Here is a 22,165-nt window from a genome sequence, read left to right as displayed (position 1 = left end):
CTTTAGAGACACCAGTGCACATCTAGAGTAACTGCTCTGCCTTGATACCAGCAAGGCTGAGATCATGGCCTGCAGAACAGTGTCAACTTTAAAGTTCGGAAAACATGGAGCTTTGCTTTTCCCCCACCCGTCACCCCCCCCCCCCCCCCCCAAAAAAAAAAGAAGCCCAAGAGTGACTTATTGTGCCCTTCTGCTCTCACAAGACTTGCAGGAGCAAAGAGTGCTCTTGGGAGCAGGAAACCGCTCCTCTCCACTCCGCTTGATCGCTTGCCACTCTCAGCGTGCGAAGTCATTGTCAGAGTCATCTGATAAGGAGGCAAAATAAATAAATAGAAGGACAAAAGTTGTAAGAAAGGATGAAGTAGAAAAGTCTTAAAAGTCTACAACATACCTTTCTCATTAAAAAAAAGTAGAGCACCCCCAGAGCACCCGAAACCTGCCAGCAGAGCCTTTGGCCCTAAGTTGTGTATGTGTGTTGGGTCATGGATTTTGTTTACTCGCTGTATGTGGATTTTACTTCGTTTCTGTATTTCAGTTTCAAGGCATTTCTTAGTTAACCAGTAACTCGTGAGCCCTTCCAATGTTAAAATATATCTGCAGTTGGCAGGAGTGGAATATAAAACAAAATCTTACTTCTCCCAAGCGAGTTCTTAAAAATAGTGCGGGTATGCTACCCCATTTTCTGTCACTTGTGCATTAAAAGCAGACAATCTGTCCTCATTCTTCTCAGGGGAGCCTAGTTATGGGCCAGGCTTTTAATGATCACCTGTCAGAATTTATTTGTGATCAGCTGCCTGCACGGCTTATTTTCATCTCATTGATTTTCGGATTTTTCCCTGAGCTGTTTGCAGCTTGGGGTTACTAACTTCTCTCACTAGAAACTGTGTGCTCGTTTATTGTTGTAAAAGGAGTCAGGTCTCTTGGGGCAGGAGAAAGCTTCTGAACTTGAAGGTATTTTTTTCCCCATGCCGTATTGTCTTAAGAGAAATACAGGTTTTTTTTAATTAAAGTTGAGTGTTTTTTTTTTTAAGGGTAAGCTCATTCATTTTCTTAGCAATACATTGTTTTCCCCAACTACAGATAGGTACTGTGACAACCGTAGTGTTGTTAGTTGTCCAGTTGTTGGAATATTTTTGTGTTGTCATGGAAAATGTCCAATAAATAATCCACTTTAAGGTAAGATAGTATTTATCTAAAAAAAAAAAAAAAACAGTAAAATAAAAGTGTCCATTTAAGGTTGTCATGAGAGGGCCAGGGTAAATATGCTGCTTTGAAATATGAAAGTTTGTCTGAGGGTAAATGTTAAAATCATTGCACTGGAACTTCTTGGTTAAAGAAAGTCCTATAGGACTTTTAGAAACAATTTTTATAAACTTACATGAATCAAAGTTGTTTTTTAATTGATGTGAACTGCTGCTTCCCTGTGCATAGCTGTTTTAATTTGTACTACTGGAAAGAAAGCAACAACAGAGTCTAAAATACAGTTTCAATAAAATTAATTTCTCATGATCTTACTTGCTATCACCTAAAAAAAATTCAGTTTTCTTCCCTTTTTAAGCAATTTTGTACTTTGGATTTTGTTTTAATTAATATTATAATATAAGCCTGTGCGAGCTGGGGCTGAAGGGAGGATCAAATGCTGTGCTTCTCACATCCCTGCTTTACATGACATCGGGGCAGTTAGCATCAGCATATCACATGCAGCTGGCCACAAATCTTACTGTGCATGTAGTGTGTATGTGGAAGGCTGTGTTCGGGAGTCTGGAACATCAGATGTGCTTTCCATGTCTGTATGGTGTATCTCAGACATAGAGGGGTCTGCAGAAAACTGGCTTAAGATTTAATTTTGTGTGTGTGTGTTGAAATACACGGCTTATCCGAGTGGCATCACTGGCTTCTGCAGATATGCATTGTATACTGTCTCTGAAAGAGATCTGGGAATTTGCCCTGGCTTTCAGTGAGAAGTGTGCTTGGGCCCACCAGAGCTGGACTGACTGTGTCTGTAAACGTGACATTACAGAATCCTCAGGGAGAGAGGAAAACAAGCAAACAAACTAAAATGGAACAACAACAAATTCCTTATAAATAGAACAGACTTTTTATTTCCAACTTGGGTTGTCTGATTGTTAGAGAAATGTTCTGTCTCACCACTTTATCTTTTTTTTTTTTTCCTGACTTATAGTAAAGGTTAAAGTAAACACCTATGTTGCCATCAAGTCCTGTCTTGGGAATCTCCACGTAGGAAAAATTGGTTTGCTTTTGAATAGGAGGGATGCAGGATAGTGTTTTTTTGTAGGACTGGAATCAAATGCATCTCTTGTTCACAGTATCTTTTATTAATAAACAGTATTTTGATTTATTTTAGTATTACAAGCCATTATCCATTAAAACATAGTATTTTCTTTCTGTATTGGATGCTGATTAGTTGGTAGAAAACTAAGCTCCTTCAGAAAAAGAGTTCTTGATAAAGATAGCTTTATTAAGTGTACCTCCATTTAACTGTGCAGTCCTTTAAGGAAACTGGGAATGCTCAGCTGTTTGTACATAAAAGGAGGATCAGATTTTGCAGTTAATTGGTCAGTGGTTGCTTTTATCTGCCTGTTCTCTCTGTGTTGCCTTTACTTGGCTGAACTGGGGAGCGATATGAAGGGTTTGGGTTTGGAAACATTAGGTAAGTCTGGAGGACTGCTCTACTTAGAAAATACTTTGAGATTTAGATGTCAAGTTTGTTTGCCACCAAGGCTTTGGATATGGGGCTGTGTCACAGAAGGTACAAGCACGCTGTCATCCCATGTGTTATTACAGCCCAGCTCCCTGTGGCAGACAGAGCCTTGGAAAGCTTACAAAGCCCTCCCTGTCTCTGCATTTCCGTGAGGTGGTTTTCGCTCTGTGATGCTTGGATTGCTGGGTGCCCTGGTCCTACTTGAGCAGGATACTCTGAAGATAAAGGGGAGGAAAAAATAGAAAAACAAGCTCTGTAATCTGTTGCAGATATATAATGTCATCTGTAAATTGTTGCTTTCAGTAACAAAATAAGTGGAGAGTCAGGAGTGCACCGATCAGAAAACTGAAAACCGTTTCTATCTGAATTGTGCTCTTCCAACTCCCCTCCTGCAAGATTTTTATTCAATGCCATATTGTATGTGCTCAGTGAGGAGATGTCATCTAAAGCATGTTATCCATTACTTTGTGCTCGTTGCATAGATACAGAGTTGTAATGATTGACAGTGGGCAGGATTGGGTGGGTTTTTGGTGTTCTCTTCACTCCCCTCTGAGCTGGGTGTACCCTCTGAGCTGGGGATGGCTGCCTCTGCTGCATCCAGCCTCCAGCTGCACGCTGGGAATGCCTTGGTGAGGGGGCAGCCCATAGAAGGGTGTGTGTGCAACACTCCCTGCATTGTAGTCCTCCTTCCCATGTGTTTCTTAACGTGACCTCCCCTTCTAGCCGGCCTCTGCAGTGCGGAGGGCAGTGCTTCCAGCAGACGGCTCGGATGAGGAATCCTCTCCGAAGCTTTAATCTTTGTTTACAAGCAGTCGATAGGTGTTGCGTGAGCCATAACCTGAGCCCCCCTTTTTCAGAAGCAAGGGATTCCACCTCCAGCACCGAGAAGGGCTGGGAATTTCCTGACCCTTGCCGTCCCACGTGATAACATGGGAATGACCAGCCAGGCAGGCTGGTACCAGAGCTGCTCTTCACATTGCCTCTCACGTGAGGCTCTGAATGGCTGCTGCCTGCGTGACCATGTGCTCAGGCACGTGGCAGTCCCCTGTGCAGCCTGTTCAGCACGGCTTTTGTTGGAGCAGCAGGCATGTGTGCGTGGCTGTGTGCTCCTGCCGCTACCGAAACCGCAGCCGAGTGGAAAAGCGCTGCTCTGGACTGCAGCAGCAAGGAGGGTGCAGCGTGCAGGAGAGCCTCACAAAACTGCTTTCTGGATCAAAGGAAGATGCAAAATATATTCTGGCAAATATTAAAAATAGCCTGTCATATGATAACAGGGAAAAAAGTGCTGAACGAACAGGCCTTGTTAATGCTAGAAGCAAGAACACCGAGTCTCTGTCAGAAGATCTAATTTTAATATTTGCTGCCAAAATTTGATTATTGGTTAAATAATTGCTCAGCTACGTGAAAGAACTTGAAGTTTCTTAGGAGTTCAAACAGCAAACAGCAAGAAAGACCTCGGGTTTTGTACTGCTCTTTTAGAAAATACCTGGCCTGCTCTAAGTTCTTGTATGGATCAGCACTTTCCACACCAACAGAGCCACTTACGTGAGTCAGGGCTAACTCAGATTAGGAAGAGGATACACAGAGGGGCCAGCGGGTGCTTTTTCCCCTGAGAAAGATATTTGAAGGATGCCTGAGAGTCAAACTTATTGCAGTACTGTTGTCTTTCTTGTAGGCCTGCTTCCCATCCCAGAAAGGTTGCCTAGTGCAGAGAGTTGGTTTTGAGGAAGTGAGCACACCCTGTAGTCTTTCACAGAACAGTATCTTGTAGTTAAAAGAGACAAGACGTCATCAGGAGATGTATATGAAGAAGACATTGATATTATCTGATTAGATGAAGCTACTGGGAAACATTAAATTGCTGTAATCTCTCCATGCTTATGTGACAGATTGGCAACGGTGGGAGCTAGCCCTGACCAGATTCTGCCAATTAATCTCAGTGATGAGTGCTTTACTCCTCATACTTAGTGATTTGTTGACTGCCCTCCCTCATCAGCTCCTAGGTGGAGCAGCAGAATGTCACCATCCATTCTCCTGTCGTTTATCTTTGTGGATTTTTTTCCTCCGGGAGGAGGGGGTAGCTGGTTTCAGTGTACCCGTGGAGTTTTCTCAGACTGAAAGGACATATTTGTCATCAGTAAAGAGTACTTTAGAGTGTTATGAAATCAGAAGCTTGGTTAGCACTTTGCTTCACATGCTAACGTACTTGTTAGCTTGCTTTCTTGAAGGCTTACTTTCATAAAATATTGCAATACTTTGTCTGAATTCCTCAAAAGATGTTGAGAGTCAGGGAAGTGTATTTCAACTAAGTTATGTTAAGGAAGAAGCTGTGGTTTGATCTACTCCATGTGAAGTAGATGGTGGGGGGGAAAATAAACATTTACTTAAACCTCAAATCCTACAGTAATTAGTGGACCAAGCTATACGTGAGGATTAAGTACGGAAAACAAACGTTGGAATGCACATCAGTGGCAAAATGAATACATGATAAACAGATTCTGCAGCTTTTATGGCTTTCTTTTTTTTTTCTTTTTTTTTTTTTCATGAGCTGGCAGTGTTGAAGAAGCCAGCAAATAGCATTGAAGAAGCTTTCTGTTGGAAAGCTGAACTTGGTCCTGGGAGCTGCAGACGTAATGTGGGTGCTGCAGTGTTTCACTGTGGTTTTTTCCTGCTTGGGCTGGAGCCGTGCAGCTGAGGTGCCATCCATCACGTTTGATATGAATACGAGTTTCTGTTCAACTTCTCACATTTTCTGACTTACGTGAAGGTGTTGTATGGCTACACTTCTACGTTCTGTTCTCTGGTTGAATTGAATCTTGCCAGGGCTGAAGTTGGCCTAGGCTTTCACTTCCTTAGCTTCTGTGATGTGGCATCCTTTGGTTTAAGGGTTCTATGTTTGACTTTGAGAGAAGCAGCTTTTGCTCTTCATCTTATTGCTAGCATTCTCTTGTTCATATTATTTGCTGTTTAATTAAAACAGACACAGAGAATTCTGACACACATGCTTGTGTTCTGGTGCGTGGACCCATGCAGGGAGGAAGAAAAAAAATCCGGATTGCATTTGGATCCTAGAAACTCAGGTACTCGTTAACTGAAGCACAAATCTGGGTTATCACTGCACAGGTACCTATAGATCAGTGCATTAGCAGGCAGGTACTACAAGCAGATGGCAGAGAGACCTACAGCTGTAGCTCATCTGCAGTGAAGCGTTAGCTATTCAGGTGTATAAGCAGAAAGGCAAAAGTGCACTTTTTGGCAGAGATTGGTGAAGGATGGGGAATGGTTTAGAAACATTCTTCCAATTAGCCTTAGGGAGCTCAGCTTGCTATAAATTCTTTGTTCTGGAACGTGGCTGTGGACAATAGGTCAAAGATTAAGTAATTCATTACAGAGCTGGTTGGTACTCCTGAATGTAATAAACGAATGAACAGGGCTTTTCATCCATAGCAAGATCCATTACTTTGGGTGGCAATGATTGGACCTTAGTTTTGTTTTTGAAATGCTTTCAAGATTCCTCACTCTCTTAGTCCTTGTATGCAGACAGTGCTGTGTTTGAGGTGATCTGCTAAATGCAGGGATTGTGATAACGGGGAACAAATTAAAAGTGGTCTAACTGTAACTGCTTATAACTTGAGATTCTAAGGAGACAAGGAAAGAAATTGGAGATTGCATTTTGGAAAACTGAAAGAACAATAATGTGAAACTTCTAAACACAGAATACTTTTGCAGAGCTCTGTTTTCTGGGGCATCCAGAGCTTAAACACAAGTTAATGAAACAGTAGTACTAAACCTTCTTGTAGAAGCCTGCTTTACACAAGGCTGCAGAATATAGAGCAGACTCTGCATGAGAGGGACTGCACTGAAATGAAGGAAGTGATTTCAAACAGTTCAGGCACTTTCACAAGCTCACTGGTGCAAGATTTGGAAGTGAGTCTTACTTCAGCAAGGAGTCTGTTTCAAAAACAGCTGTGTGCTTAGCTTCTAAAGCTTAGTAAGTGGAAACCAGGCACTTGAGAGTAAATCCTGTTCCTCATCAAAACGGAGAGGGTTAAACTGACTTAATTTGAAGGACCCTGCAGCAATCAGACATACCACTGTTCCCTTTTGTGCTGCATAGTGGAGATACAGATGTTACTGACGTCTGCAATCCCTGCAGCTGTGGTCTCATCACAGTGTGGGACAGTCGGTCGTTTTATGTACGTAAATCTTGCAGCTCTGTTGGTTACAGCCATAGATGGATGGGGTTTCTTATTTTTGCCTGATTTGCTGTGAAAGTGAACCTTATCCATTCATCCTAGGTGTGTGTGGCCTTTTGCATGTTCTTGGTCATAGTTCTTGAGTAATTGTCTGTTTTTAACCAAATGTGGCAAGAGAGTGGGAATTTGGAAGGAATAATTACATTGCTGAAATTTCTTGAAAGTAGATGGCTGGATAGGATAGGAATATGTTAGTGTGCAGGGGAGCTGTGGGGATGTAAATGTGCATTTTCTATATCAGAGAATTTACATAAGACCTTTAAAATGCTTGATGTGCTTGAAATGCTTCTGTGAGAGCTGACACCCTTACGGATACCATGAGGTGTTGATTCACTTTGAGAAACCAATCTGCAAGAAGCTGGGTTTTATTTACTGGGAAGGGGTGCAGTTGTCCCAAACGTCTTTCCACCATTATTCTTCCTTGAAAATCCTCATCTCCTTGAGTCTTGCCGTTACATGACACTAAGGTTTCATTTAACAACAGAAATTAGAAAACCAGCTATTGGGTTTGTAGGCAGAACCCTGACGGCACTAAACTCAGGTAACGGAATGATCTTGATCCTCTCTAAAGTTGAACAACTTTAGCTAAAACCTGAACTTTTGTGCGACCTTGCTGTATCCTATGCACCCCAGCTCCGCTGCCCAACTTGAAGCTCCCTCGCAGTCAGACAGGTTTAAATTTGAGGCCTGTTATCTTGTTGCAGTTATTGCAGTATCGCACGTGGGCAGATGTCCAAGTGACCCTGTCTATGTGCCTTGCCATTCATTCTCTGCAGCGTGTTTCTGCACAAAGCTCCCTTCTATGGCTTGTGCTTATCAGTGTAACTTTCCAGCAGAGTCGGAGGCAGAGGTGGGTGAGGAGTGAGTGAGAAACATGGGATGGTGAGAATGGGCTAAAGATGTTCAGGGATCAAGAGAAAAGTAGGTCATGGCAGGGTATGTGTGCTCAAGGAGGAAAGGGGGAGCGGGAGCGAGGGGAAGACTTGTTTTCCTATTGGCTTTTCAAAGTTGTGCAATGTAAGAATTGGATTAACCTGATATGACTTTGTTTTTCTGCCAGATTAGATATGTTGAGTTTCTTGGCATTGTGAATTGTACAGTACATTGTGTGCTGTAAATATGGGTGTGTCGGGGTAAAGCTGTAATGACACAACATGCTTGCAGTATAATACAGCACTGCTGGGTGGACTCTCCTGCTCCCTTAGCACCCCGTTCCCTCTACCCTGAGTGCACACACTTGCTGGGACATTCAGACATCTGTTAGAACAGAGTTCAGCTCTTTGCTTCCAGCCCAGCATCGGGATGTTTCAGTCCCTTTTTGGCATGGTAATACTTATCTAAGTCCTGAAACTCCATTTTGTCTGGCACTGGCATCACAAAGTGGTACATGCTGTATGAAGTGACTTTTAAAATAATTCTTTTTTAAAGCTGCACGAAAAAGACACTAAATAGTTGCATCTTGCTTTCTTCAGATTAAGTTAAAGCTTAAAACAAAAAGAAATGGTAGCGTATCTCAGTAGTGTAAGTCAGAGACGTTGCCTCGAGCTTAGCTTTGGATGAGTGAAAATTCAGACACAGATCTGAAATAACTGCAAGCACTGAGCTTCCTGCTGCTTGAAGTTCATTGTTTTGGATGCATTAAGTAAAATTTTCACAGCTGTAAGTATTTGCTCAATTATTTTCTTGTCTTCCTTACTTTGTGAGATAATTTAATTTGCTGTATCCATTTTCTATGCTGAGCTATCCCCACGGAGGAGCCCAGTTCCCTTTGTTTACCACAGGTTGAGGGGTGGGGTGATGGACGGCTTCCAGCTCAGACAGTGAGCAGATAGCTAAGGATGGGTGATCAGAATTGGAGCCCAGTCAGCTGGTGAGCATCGCTTTGGAGACTGGGAAGGACTGGACTTTGTGGGGTGAAGCTGAGGATACCTTAGGATACCTTTGTTTCATTCCTATTCCTCCATTTCCAGCTTTCCTCAGGGCTGCAGGTCATAGAGGCTGGTGGGTGGCACCCACTGCATAAGGGCCTGCCCTTTGTGTCAGCATGAGTGCAGTGAAAAAGGAGAGATTAATTCCCCCCTGTAGTCAAGTCTCTTTTCTTTGGAGAGAAGAGCATAAATATAAAATATGGATTGAAGTCAGAGCCCAAAGTTTTTTGCCATGTCACTTAACTGCACTGTTACATTTCCTTTCTCTAATTCACGTAGGGGAAAAAATGGCGTGTGCTGATGGAGGTTTTCCTGAAGTGGCATTAGGCTGTTCCTTATGGGGGTTGAGTCATTTGTTAATAGTGGTACAAATTGAGCAAACGGGAGCACAAGATTGACCTGAACACCTGCATGACTTAGCTGTATCCCTAACTGGGGGAATTAGCAATGAGTGTAACATGTTTCAAGTTAACCCACATACCCACCTTTTCAGAAGGTTGAACCACAGGCCTGCAGTAAGTTACAGGCGTTGGACAGCTGTGGTTTGGGTGTCTGTAAAACACCTTGGCTTAGCTGGTGCTTCAGCAGTGAGAAAATCAGAGGCCAGTGTTCAAACCCTGAGACCTGACATCCATCATCCAAAATCACATGGCTGCTGCAGAGCGGCTGATCTCCATGGGACTGGACTTAGTGCCAGATTTAGGCAACGCTTTTCCAAACTCTCTTATCTGCTTCAACATGGTTAAAGTCACTGTTGAACGTCCTGGTAGTCTTTAGAAGCGAAGCTGTTTTGAACATGTGAAAAGAAATCGTTAGCCAAGTAGAGGGAAGGAGCTGGAGGTATAATTGTCAACTCGTGTGAGTCTCTGATTTCAGCAGCTGCTGCACGTGTCTAGGTTATCAGTTTATTTCTGTTAGAAAGTAAACAAATCTCACTTTTCTTATGTACCCTCATGAGTGCTTCATCTAAGTTGCTGTTATCTGCAGCAGGGATGTACTTCTGAGATCTTGTGTTTGGAGGCTTTTCTTTCTGCTTCCACACGCTACGTGCTCTCAAGTGTCACGTGCACCCTCGATGCTGGCCAGGGATGCTGTTGATCTCTTCCAGAGTCAGTTATTTGAAAACATAATTATCACTACTATCAAAATACACCAGCTTATCACTGGGACAGCTCTTAGCCCATTATACCCTGTATGGTTTGGGGTTTGATTCCCTTGGCCAAATTTTATCTCTATTTCATAAATGTTCCTCTATGGTCAGTGCTATTCCCTGGTAGCTGTTTAAGTACTGTCAGCAAAATCTGAGCCTTTGGGTTATGTCCTACCATCACATGCACACCTTTCCTTTACTGGGCCTGACTCTCCTGAATATGGGATTTGAAGTTATTCAGCATTTCACTCTTGTGAGCTTTCACGAGAAGCTCTCATAATCCTTTACCATGAAGAATTTACTGTTTCCTTCACAGTCAGCTCCTTTCAAGGGCTACATGCCCAAGAAGTTGGTGATATTTATCTCCTGTGCAGCCTGTGTGCATGCACAGTGCTCAGCATCCCTGCAGGATGTGCTGTGCCCCAGGAGCCCAGGTAACACCTGCATCAAGGACAGCTCTGCCAACACGTGTTGAAGCAAAATCCATGAGTGATTCTTCTGCTGCCCTTCAGTTTATAGCCCATGGCTTGTTGTTTCCCACTTTCTCACGTTTTCCCAAAGCTGCTGGTGTGTACAGTCTGAAGATCACATTTACCCAACACAAGGAAATCAGCTTGGCCTGACTGGCTTCTTCGTCACGTGGCTGAGAATGTGTTCACTCTGTTCTGCCAGACTATGGCTAGCTGAGCAAAATACAGTGAAGCTCTGGGCTCCTGGCCAAGCTTTTATTTCACTTTGGAGCTTACAGCCACATATTTGCTGTTTGGCAGGACATCCACTGGGGTATATTTGGATAGTAATCTAGCATTGTTTTGCTGCCTTTTTCTTTTTTCTGTTTTTTTTATTGCACAAGTATAGTCCCAGCACTCACTTTGGCTGCTCTGTGCACCATTTCTCAGTGTGCACCGTTAGGTACGTGCACTCAAACTTGTAGTTGTGACCTTTGCTAAATACAAGTCAAAGCAATTAACTTTCTTTTATTGAAAAATTCTGGATGTCCTACTCTTTGCCCCCCGTGTGCCGATAACAGAGCTATGTTGTTACTCTTTCCAAGATCAAAAGCTTCACTAGGGTTTGATTGAAGTCCAGCTATGGAAGGAAGCAGCTTTGCTGGAGCTCTGAAAATAGCTAATTGTTAAAATAATAAAGTCTGTCCTTGAGTGTCTTTGTAATCTTTAAAACTATGGTTTGGGGGAAGAGGGTGGTTTTAAAGTGAAAAGATTAGCGAAGATCTTGGAAATGTGCTCTTAGAAGAACAAGTATCCTGCTCTGAATGTCATGCTTCAGTTCTCTTCTCTACCCCAAGCTTGCCTTTCTCTGATGCTGTTCGCATGCAACCTGGCTCTGGAAGGAGAATAAAGCTGGATTTGATTTTTTAACAGTATGGAAGGCGTATGGAAGGCTCTGGGTTTGGGGGATATAAAGGTTTTGTGATGCAAACTCATTTATTTCTCTGAAACAAAAATGGGCTTTTCAAAATTACAGCATGTTTTAGAAAGTTGGCTCTATGTTTAAAACCCCAGTATTTCTGATGGCACCCTGGAAAGAAAAAATGGTACAAAAACATAAGGCTTAGGAAAGGGGTGCAAACAGCATCACCAGCAGCAGCGTTGGAGGAGCAGTTCCAGCTTTACAAAGGGACACCTCTTGGAAGGTTTTTAGTTGGTTTGTTTCGTGTAGGCAGAACTCAGCCTGCGAGTCTGGTTTTGCAGTTACTGTGAGCAGATGCACACAAGCAAAAACTTACATGTGTTTCCCCAGATCTGTGCGTTCTTCTATGGAATGTTCAATGAAACATCCATTTACAGATGTCTTCTCATAGGGCCTCCTGCATCCTGAGAGAGAAGAGCTGGCAGGAAGGAGCCGGGACGTGAGGCTCAGCTGCTGTCAGCCTGCAGCACTCCAGGCAGGGGAGCTTTCTTCGTGGGGTCAGAACCCAGCTCGTGTAAATAGCCATTTATCAGTGTCACTGTTCAGTTAATTGAAACATCAGGATGAATAAACAGGAGTCAAGATGGCAGTACGGAGGGTGCTAAACGAATCTTTTCCAGTATTTTGCGCTGATTGCTATAGATGCTGCTTTGGTGATGGCATATTCAAGACTTAATGGAGTTCTGAACTTAAAGCAAGATATTACTAGGGTTTCTCTGTTTCTTTTTTAATGCTATGTGCATAGCTACACATCTTATATAGGACAGTTTAAATCCCTGTGTGAAAATCAACCCTCTTGTACTTTCTCTTTAGACAGCTGGACTCAAAAACACTAATTACTTGAGTAGAATCTTTGCATTATACATAAATGGTGTTGAGTATTAACCTCAGAGGAGTGTACAGATCCAGTGAAGCTCTTCAGTTTGTCATATGAACCTTTAGTTCTAGAATTTTCTTAGCTCCTGGAACTGTTACTTGTTAGTCTTGTTTTTTTTGCTCTCTGTATTTTATTTAGTCTTTATTCATTTTCCTGAACATTTTTGAAATCATCTGTTAATTCTGTCCATAAGATAGTTTTATGTCCTTAAAATATCTTGCTTAACATAGCTCAGTTCTGTGCTCCTACTGGACCTGATTGGATCCTCGGTGTGCAAACTGCTTCGTTGCCTTCTGAAAATCTTAGTTGTGAAAAAACAGCCTTAGCCAGGGGTGCCTTGTTGGTCAGCTAAAAGCTGTTTATAAAGCAGCAGCTTTAACCCACTCAGAAGTAGCCTTGCCTGATCTCTAGGAGCTGCTGAAACTCATCAAGCAGGTTCCTGCTAACCAATTAGCCAGTTAAGCAGAAAGAGGAAAGGTATTTCTCCTGCTTGTTTTTTTTTTCCTCTTTGCAGAGTTTAACCCATTCTTCCCCAGACTTCAGATGTTGTGGATGTTTGTAACACTGAAATAATAGCAAGGAGAGCCAGAAGAGGGTTAGGAAAGGGGTCTCTGATCCTGCAGGGACGGATCTGTGTCAATGTATGTCCCTCAAGTGTGCAGAGACATGCAGTTTCGAGTACAAATCCAGAGTGCTGTCATTCTTAGCTGGAGTCCTACCTAGCACTCATCAGCTGGCTTTTTGTCTTGTCTTGTGATGAAATCTTCACTTTTACTCCCAGTTCCCAACTCAATAACAAGTGTTCATCGCTGCCAGGACAAATCTGTTGGTTCCCAAACTCTCCTGCTGTGTCTTGATTGAAAGACTTAAATTGCTTGCTTACATAATAAATGGTAGAGATAACATGACATACAAAGAATCTCCTTCTAGAGAGATTTTAAATACCTGCTCAGGTGATATCAGACAGCTTGGTTGTCCACATCTGACCTTCTCTTAAACTGCTCGTTAAGATGGGTTGTGCACCCGACAGTTTTAATGGCTGTCAGTGCTACGTGTGTCTGTGATGAGTTCAGAGGGATTGTCAAGTAACAGTGCAGTTGTCAAACAAGTAATTTTGCTTGTGATTGCTGGAAATGGTAAATGGGTGGGTGGAATATGGTGAAGAAATATTCTTAATTGTAGTAGGGAATGGAAAGATTAAGTGACTTTCTTGACTGCTATAACAAAGAATAATTTGGTGAAGATTCCTTCTTCCTTCCTATTGTCCATCTGATGAATTGGCTTCACAAGCAGCAAAATCGCTGGGGGTTCTCTGACACAAATTGAGCCCTTCTTCCAGGAAATCAGATTTCTCTGATTCACATTGTTTTCACCAAGCTTGTTAGTAATACATGTCTGAGAATAATACATCTCTGCCAAATTTGTTTGAAATTGCCCAGCAGTTGAAAAAGCTGGGAGGAGGCTCCACAGGCGTGCACAGCCCAATCACACAGAACTCATCTGTGTTAGGAAATTGAGTTGAAGGATAATTGTCAAGTACCAGGCTGCTGAAATGCAGCTTGTGGAGTGACTGACAGACAGGCAGACTGTTTGATATCTTAACAGTGTACGTAGCCTTACCCATGGTCACAGAGCACTGCTCCTGCCCACTGCATTGAGTACCCAGAGACCTCATCCAGGCACTGAAGTGGAGGCAGGTGAGGCTGGACAAAGTTCTGGTGTTACTGAGCTGGGGAGCTGCAAGGCAGGGTGCCACCTCATGCCCAGCACATTTTGAATTGGGTGAAAATAAGGCCTCTGCTTCCATAGGCACCTCTGCCAGGCCACAGGTTAAGCAGCTGATGTATGCAGGGTGAACCACATACTGTGTGCGGTGGATGGGAAGTGCTGGGTGTGAGTGGTGTGGAATGTACATACGTAAATGGGCCTGGGTATGAGGAGGCAAGGTGTTTCCACCTGTGAGTGGACTAGTTACTTCTGGTGTAGTGCACAAGGATGCAGTTTGCTTCTGCAGGAAGAATGTGTTAAAGGAGGCACGAAGCACCTTAATTGTGAGAACTGCTCTTGAATTATTTCCAAACCTCTGGAGCACCATAGATCTCATCAGTGCTGGTTTCTTTTTCCCTTCTGGGTACGTAAAGAGAGAACAAATAAAAACCTTACAGGCTTTGCTGCATTTTAGAAGTATTATTTATATGGCGCAACTCTGTTTTCTGTAGTTTTTTATATCCAAAATAGAGAAGGCTGTAGAATAGAAGAAGAACTGCATATCTGAATTTAAGATAAAATAAGATGATCTCCCTGACAGAGTCAGTAGAAATGATGTGATATGACAGTTGCTGTAGCAACACCACCCACTTCATGAAAATCAGAGTTAACAGGAGTGTAAAAGGTAAAGCCCACATAATTTTCCAAGCCTGTGAATCGCTGCTGCCCTCAGCTTGCACTGCCTTCCAACTCTCCAGTGTTTCTCTTTTCACTTGGGCACAGATGTACCTTCTGCATGGCCGATCCCAGATTCAGCAGGGCTGTGTGGTGGAGCCCACAGCAGCTTTGCATCTGCATGACCCACTGTGAACAGAGGAGCAGAACGTGTGGGATTGAGGCCCCTCCAAAAATCCCCTGGGAAGGTTTGGACAACAAAGTTCTATAAGGCCTATGCTGTACTGCAGCTATTCCAGGTAGAGAATGCAACCACCATGTTAAAAGGGTGCGGGATCATCCAGCTGTGGGAGTCAGCTAACAGGAAAGCAGCGTTACTGCAAACTGTAAGAATTGTCAAGACTGAAGGTGCCACAGATGAGTATGTTGTCCCTTCCCTCCCTCTCATATAATCCTGAAATAACAGTGTTGCACAGCAGTGACACCATGCTGGTGGGAGCAGAACACATCTTCTTTTGATCAGTGCGGCACAGAGCTGCTCATTTGGCTGTTGCCAAGTGCCCAGCACAGCACACAGAGGGCTTTGTTTGCTAGCAGGCAGAGAATCATACAGAATTTACTATATTTGAAGGGGGTAGAATTATCTCTGTTAAAGAAATGCTTCAGTGCCAAGACATTGTTTGAAAGTTGTTCGGTGTGTCTGGATTGGCAACTAATTCTGTAATTTGCAGCTATGGCTGCTGCAAGAAAAATACTGTATTGAAAATAAGTGTATTGTAATTAAGGTTACCATTGGCTTGCAATTCTCTTAATGAAAATTTTCAGAAAACAGAATCCAGTTTGCTTACATATATTTAAAAAATGCCGACACATTTGTAAAGCTCCCATGAAATGTGAACTGTTAAGTGATTTGCCAATTCGTGTTGTCTTCAAGTTTACATTCAAACAACTTGATATTTTTATGAGTGCTTGGCTGTGTGTGATTGCAAGAAGTAAAATCCTAATTACTTGTGAGTTGGATCAAAATTGAATTGGGTATTTGATGTGCTACAAAAATGTATACTGTGCAGCAGCTACGAAGAAATACAGCCTCCCCAGTAACGTCTGTGTGCAACAGTCTGTTCTCCTGGAATTTTCCCTAAGCCTCGGTTGCGTTCCCTTCCTCCTCTGACCCATTTTCAGACTACATGATGACTGATGCATTCATATACTTCATAATGGAAGTCAGGTCTCTGTCATCCTGTTCTGGTACCCAAGAAGGGGACATCCACACCACCTTTGCTTTCTTTGTCTGTGCTTAGTGAGAATGATGTTAGTATGTAAAAGCAAACTAGGCTCTTGTGCAAACCAAATACTGGTTTTTGCTGTTTTGAAATTTTGAAATGTTGCTGTTCTTTTCTTCCAGCTTTGTTACAGGGTCCTAAAATTAAGTTGGAGAGAAAAGAAAATGCATTAAGTCTTACTTAGAAGGTTAGGGAAAAAAAAACTTGTCCTCATTCTGACATCTCTGCTTCTTAAATTCTGATTATGAAGATCGCTCTCTGTAAAGCTTTAATTTAGTTTTGCCACCTAAAGAGCTTACTTTGTTTTAGTGAACGAGAAATGTAAATAAAATCAAAAGCCAATGAACAGCTAGAGCACATTTGTATTGTGTACAGAACAGGTCAAAAGAGAAGGTGAGATTTGCAAGTTGCTGTAACTCTGCCCGGTGACCCCTTTTTTGTAAGGGATACATTCAGCCAGGGGCTGATAGCATCTGTTGTCTGTCTCTCAGGTCTGGCATTGCCTACTGATGGGAGGAAATGTACCTGGTTCACGTGGCTTCTCCATGCCACTGCAAATCTCATTCAGCTGTGTTTTGATAACACGCCCAAGCAAGATCGGCTTGGGTACTAGAACTGGGTAACAGATACATGACTCATGAGTGGCATATGCTGCCGGGATTACATGGTGGCTTTGCAAGACCTGTTTACTGACTGGAGCGTGCTGTCCTGGATGTTCATTAGCCAAATAGATAGGGCAATATGAGAAGAACTTGCTCTGGAGATTTGCAGAAGACGTTGGCAGTGACATGAATGCAGAACTTGTCGTTCTGAAGGTGGTATTCTACTTAAGGGGAATTTATGGACGCTGTATGAGGCTGATGCCTAAAGCAGGACTCAGTTGAAGTCTACTGTTGGTGGACTGATTTATTAAAGCTGGGTCTAAGGAGGGAAAATTGGACTGCTGTCTCCTTCAGAACAGGTTGACAGTTCTGATGCTTTTCTGGAAGGTTCTCTTTCAGAAACAAATTGTACTTTCTCAGGAACCTTGCTGTATGTGAATAATGTGCCAAAGGATGTCGTGAAGCTCCAACATACCTGAGAACAGCAGAAGTGAAATATGCTTCTAAGCCAAAATGAAATACCTGTATGAGCGTGCTTTCATGCAGCTTCTCTTCCAGCTGTCCCCACTAAATGCCATCTTGGCCTGTCTGTGTAGGAAAAGCAGAGCCCTACAAAAAAACAGAAAGTCATCTTAGAGGCTTTTCAAGGATTTGAAATGGGAATCCCTGTGCATTGTCCCAAGATCAAGGTAAATCCCTTATTTTCTGTGTAAAGCATCTGTGCAAGGGAGTTGTTGAGAATGGAAACAATGGCTTTTGGCATCCTGCAGTCTGGCTGTAGGGGCGGGTTTGGGAAGGAATAAAAGTCTGATTTCCTGGGAGCTGTCAGCAATGGGGCCTCACAGAACAAAGTGCTGTCTTCACACAGGTTAAAGAGTGTCAGTCTTAGAGAATAGCAGAGTCGTAAGTCCAGTGGGCATTGTGGAAAATTTCACCTGGTGATGCCTCAGTTACTTATTTATCCCTTTTGAAGGTCACAGGAGGCATAGTGTATTGCATGCACACGGTGCTAACCGCGTGCAGGAGTTGCAAACTGAAGCCCTCAAAAGCCTGCAGACACTGAAACAAAGGCCACATGGGCAGCTCCAGATAGTGCAGCCCCCATCCTTTCTCTGCTCTGAGACACAGGCTTTAATTACATTATATCCTCCTCTTTTTATCCTTTCCCTTTTGAATGCAGAGGTCAGACCAGCTCTGGGTTGAATCAGAGCTGTATCAGGAAGGAAGCGGTTGCCTGTAGGATCTTGGATCTTGACCTCATTTGCTGCAGATGTGAGAGGACACGAGGAACTAAGAAGGAGAAGTCTGGCAGCAAAGAGAACGATTATGTCTGGAGAAACTGGGTTTTGTTACTTTCCTTGCCATACAGTTCAGTAGAAGTCAGTGGCATGAACAGAGAGCACATGGAAAAGACAACCTGATTTTCTCATGTGCCCCCATCTGGCGTGCAGGCTGGCATTGAGCAGCACTGCAGTTTGCAGCACCCCTGCACTGGCACTGAGCACGAGGCAGAGTTGCACGGAGCTGGGGCTGTGAGCACAGAGCTCTCCTGCTCCCTTCCTCTCTTCCAGGACAGAGCACTAGCACTGGGCAGGGAAAAGTTGGCCAGAAATTTGTAACAGGTTCAAAACAAAGTATTTTTGCTGAAACTTTTTCAGGAAGCTGTGGAACCATTCTGGCAGAAACATAAATTGGCACATTCAAATCCAAACAGAATGGCTGAAATCTGGCAAAGGCCCGAGAAACTGAAGACAGCATCCTCTAATGGGAAGTGTCAGGCAGTCTTAGTAAGACTACCAGTCCTGCCTGTAATAATACTGCAGAGGCCCAGAGCGGGAGGCACGCAGTGCTGAGGGGAAATGACAATTCCTTCATAATTAAATGCTCAAGATTCACAAACAGTGCTGGTATTTTTGAAAAGTACACGTTTTAAAAACACTTCTTAACTCTTAGCGTGGGTTAGGAGCAGTGCGTGTGTTGTTGCATTGGATTATGATGATTTTTTTCTGCAGGAAAGGTTTGCAGTTGTTCCATGTTCTGCAGAATCTAGGCTGTGGAGGAAAAGAAACAGAAGAATATCTGTGCTGGCTTGGAGCAGTGGTCGAAATACACTTGTCTGTTGCTTTGGAAGAAAATAAAGCTCCTATAGGAATTGCTTACATAAATGTACCCAAGAGTGAGCTGCATCCTTCACCCTAGGCGGAGTGGCCTTCTTCTCTACCTGTTAGTGCAATTATGGTCTTAATAGCCATGCAGATGTTTCAGGGGTAGAAAGTCACTGAAATCAGATGATAGGAAAATAAAATGTAGCTTATGATGTTGTAACTGAGGAACTCTGTGACCTGTGGATAAATGTTAGCCTGCAGATACTATCCTTACTTTGCTCTCTGGTTGATTCTTTTGCCTGTCTTCCTTCCTGAGCTCTGCCTTGTGCTGTGCATTGAGTGACTTTGCCTGGAGGCAGAAAGAGTTAATGCAGAAATAGACAGCAGATCAGTCTGGGACAGTCTGTGATTTGGAGTGAGAGAAGTATCCCAAAAAGCTGGCCAGCCTCCAGCAGGATAAAAGGGAAATGGTACCAACAGAGCAGTGGGGTTCTCCGGAGCAGCTCTGGGTGAGGATTATGTGTCAGTGCACTTCCACACTACATCATAACACTGACATACCCAAGGTGCCTTTAGTTTATATAAAGAAAAGTGATTAGCAAACACCTATTTGTCTCTTTGGGCTGTTCATAAATTGAATGAGAAACTCCTCTTTTTTTTCTCCTTCCACCATTGTATGTGTAAAAAATAGGGGAAAATATTTTTCTTAGAACATCTTCCCTTTCTTTCCTCTTCCCAGCTGCTGTTTTCCAGCCAGCTGCAGAACTGATAAGAAGTGTGGAAGGAGTGTGAGAAGGGAGATTTTCTGAAAATCAGGCACATTTCTGTGAGGCTTGAATGATTCAAAACTGAGTTCTACATAATTCATCAGGGATCTCCTGCAATACGAGTAATAAGTCTGTCAAGTAGTGGTACAGTTGAAGAGGTTATTTCCATCTTAGCTCTCCTAGGCACAGCTGGAGGCAGGATGTTTGAAGAGGGGGAAATTACAAGTCAGGATTCCATGACCAAACTCCCCACAACACCTCCATGTTTTGGTTTTATAGGTATACAAAAGTACTGTTGTAAATGAAGGTATATAAAAAAGCTACTGTACTTTTGAATTGTGTATTTTAATTATTGCAAGCAATTAAAAGCTGCTCTTTTCTTACCAGCTGCTCAGTGACCTAAATGACATGAGTGAATGGCTTCGGTCCATTTCTCTTTGAACAAGGAACTGCACTGAAAATATTACCATTACGTTCAGCTTCCTCGCTGGCAGTCTCTGCTGGGAGGAGAAGGACTGAAAGGGTTAGAACAGCCAACTTTCTTTCAAATCCTTCCTTCTGGAAAATTTTCTGCTATTGCTAATATGAGCCAGAGCAACACCAAGAGCATTAGCGAAGGCAAACTGCTGGGGCAGCCGTAGCTGCTGGGGTTGCCAAAACCTGCTGACTTCTCTGCTCTGCCGGGAGCCACCTGGAGCTGCGTCTGTCCTGGCAGACAGTGCTGCTGGAGTGCAGCTCTGTGAGCGGGAAGGTTTCCAGACAAAAGGCCAGTGTTGACATAGTTGTGGTCTCTCCAGGCCACGGTTGAGACACATCACTGGGGTGGTATGAGGGGAAGTTTCCATTAACCATTGTTCCCAGCTTGCTTCCACCACCGCTGTGGAGTTCTGCAGCTGGATTTCCAAAAGAGCTCAGTGCTCAAGAGCTCTCCTTTCAGCAGCTTAAATGGAGGGGCTAAGATCTTTCCAAAACACTTGGCAATCATCAGCCCCCATTGATAACAAAGCTAAGCACATTAAACAGCCCAGCCATTTCACTGTCGTGAATATGTGGCCACTGTTGTGAGTACAGAGTGTTTAAATAATACAGAGACTGGCGGCGAAGGCATCTGGCTGCTGATGCTGAGCAGCAGAGGCTTTACCTTCACCTGGCCTTGCAGCTGGCACTTGAGGCTTCCTCCTTGGCTGAATCCTTGCACATCACAGCCTCTGACCGGCCCTCTCTCGGGATGTTGTGACAGCTGTGAAGCTTGCTGATGTGAGGATTAGTCGGCTGCTAGGCACATGACGTTCAGATTGCTGTTCTTATTTGACCTACCTCTGATTGCAAGGAATTTAGTGCATAAAAATAACACCCTGAACAAATTTGGCAGAAGGATGCACAGCTAAAGTGCCATGAATACAGGGGGAGAGGAGGTTGAAAAGCAGTGTAACATGAGGCTGCATACTGTACTTCTGCAGTAACAGCAGTGCCAAGTCCAGCACAGCCCACGCTGTCGTCTTAGGTTACGACGAGTTCCAGCACCACGTAGATGCAGTGGCCATTAGCCAGTAAACTAACGAAGACAGGTTCCTGGCTTGCATTATTGGCAAAACTTGATAGAATAAATACAAAGATACAAAGTGCCAGGAGTTGCCTAACGTAAAACATTGGACAAGGAAATACTGGTTTTTCTGCCTGGGGTTTCATCCACTCTTATTAACTCTGTTGTGCTCAGTGGAGTTCCTGATCATCTGCAGAGCACACCAGAGCAAACACAGACTGACAGAGGTGTGCAGGTGGTTGGGAGCCTGCGAATCTCTTCCAGCATAATAGTCTTCAGGCTCCTAGGTAATAATGCTTAGCTGTGCACATAATTTTTTCAGGCTCTGCATTAGTGAATAGCAGTCACTTTTACTGAGCCTTGCCTTGAAGGTCCTTAAGGACCTTTAGTACGGGAGCTTGGACTGGGCAAAGCAAAGTTCGAGCAGGTGGGTAAGAAGGCAGGATTGTGGTTACTACACATTCTTCTCCCAGATTACTTAGAAGTGCAATGCTCTTTGTTTTAGTGGTTTGTTGCTTTTTTCACTGGACAAGATGCAATACCTCAATGTCCCATGTTGAAAAAGAGCTCTTACGCCCTTTCCTTCTTTAGTGAGATCTTGTAAAATTTCACTTACAAACCTCATGTAATTGTGTCATATGGCATATTGTAGATAAATGATAATATGTCAGCTGATAACCTGTACCTAGAACTTTAGCAATACTGCAATACCAGTGTTTCTGTTGAGGGCAATTAGAAAGCTGGGGCAAATTTCACAATCTGCATGGCTTTTAGAAATACCCTGCACGCTCACTGAAAATATTATGAGGTATTCAGAGATAGTGGCTTGCTTCATTTTTATCTGCATTACTGAAGTTGCAAGGTTTGTATCTGCATGTTTCTCTATATTGGTCTGTATTAAAGAATATCTGGCTGCTCTGATACAAGTATGCTAACATCAAAGGAAGCTTTCCTGCATTTAATCCTTTAAATAAGCCTGTTTATGCCTGTCTGTGTATCTGGAACGAGATTAGCTATCCATTTAAAGCAAGGTACAAAAATGTCTTGGTTTACTGAGCCTTCTGGGCTGGCTTTAAAACAATTAATAGTTTGGATTTCCCCACCACCGCCTTTGAAGAC

General features: G+C 43.2%; 1 protein-coding gene across 3 annotated transcripts in view; it reads left to right on the top strand.

Annotated features, from left to right (window-relative positions):
* Window positions 1-22,165, top strand: part of HLF (HLF transcription factor, PAR bZIP family member) — a 33,999-nt gene that overhangs the window by 2,272 nt on the left and 9,562 nt on the right. The window lies entirely within an intron of this gene.

Source organism: Meleagris gallopavo, chromosome 20 (genome assembly GCF_905368555.1).
Source record: "Meleagris gallopavo chromosome 20, MGAL_WU_HG_1.1, whole genome shotgun sequence".
In the NCBI taxonomy this organism is placed as follows: domain Eukaryota; kingdom Metazoa; phylum Chordata; class Aves; order Galliformes; family Phasianidae; genus Meleagris; species Meleagris gallopavo.
The sequence above is the reverse complement of the archived record's forward strand: the minus strand, read 5'-3'. Positions and strand labels throughout refer to the sequence as shown.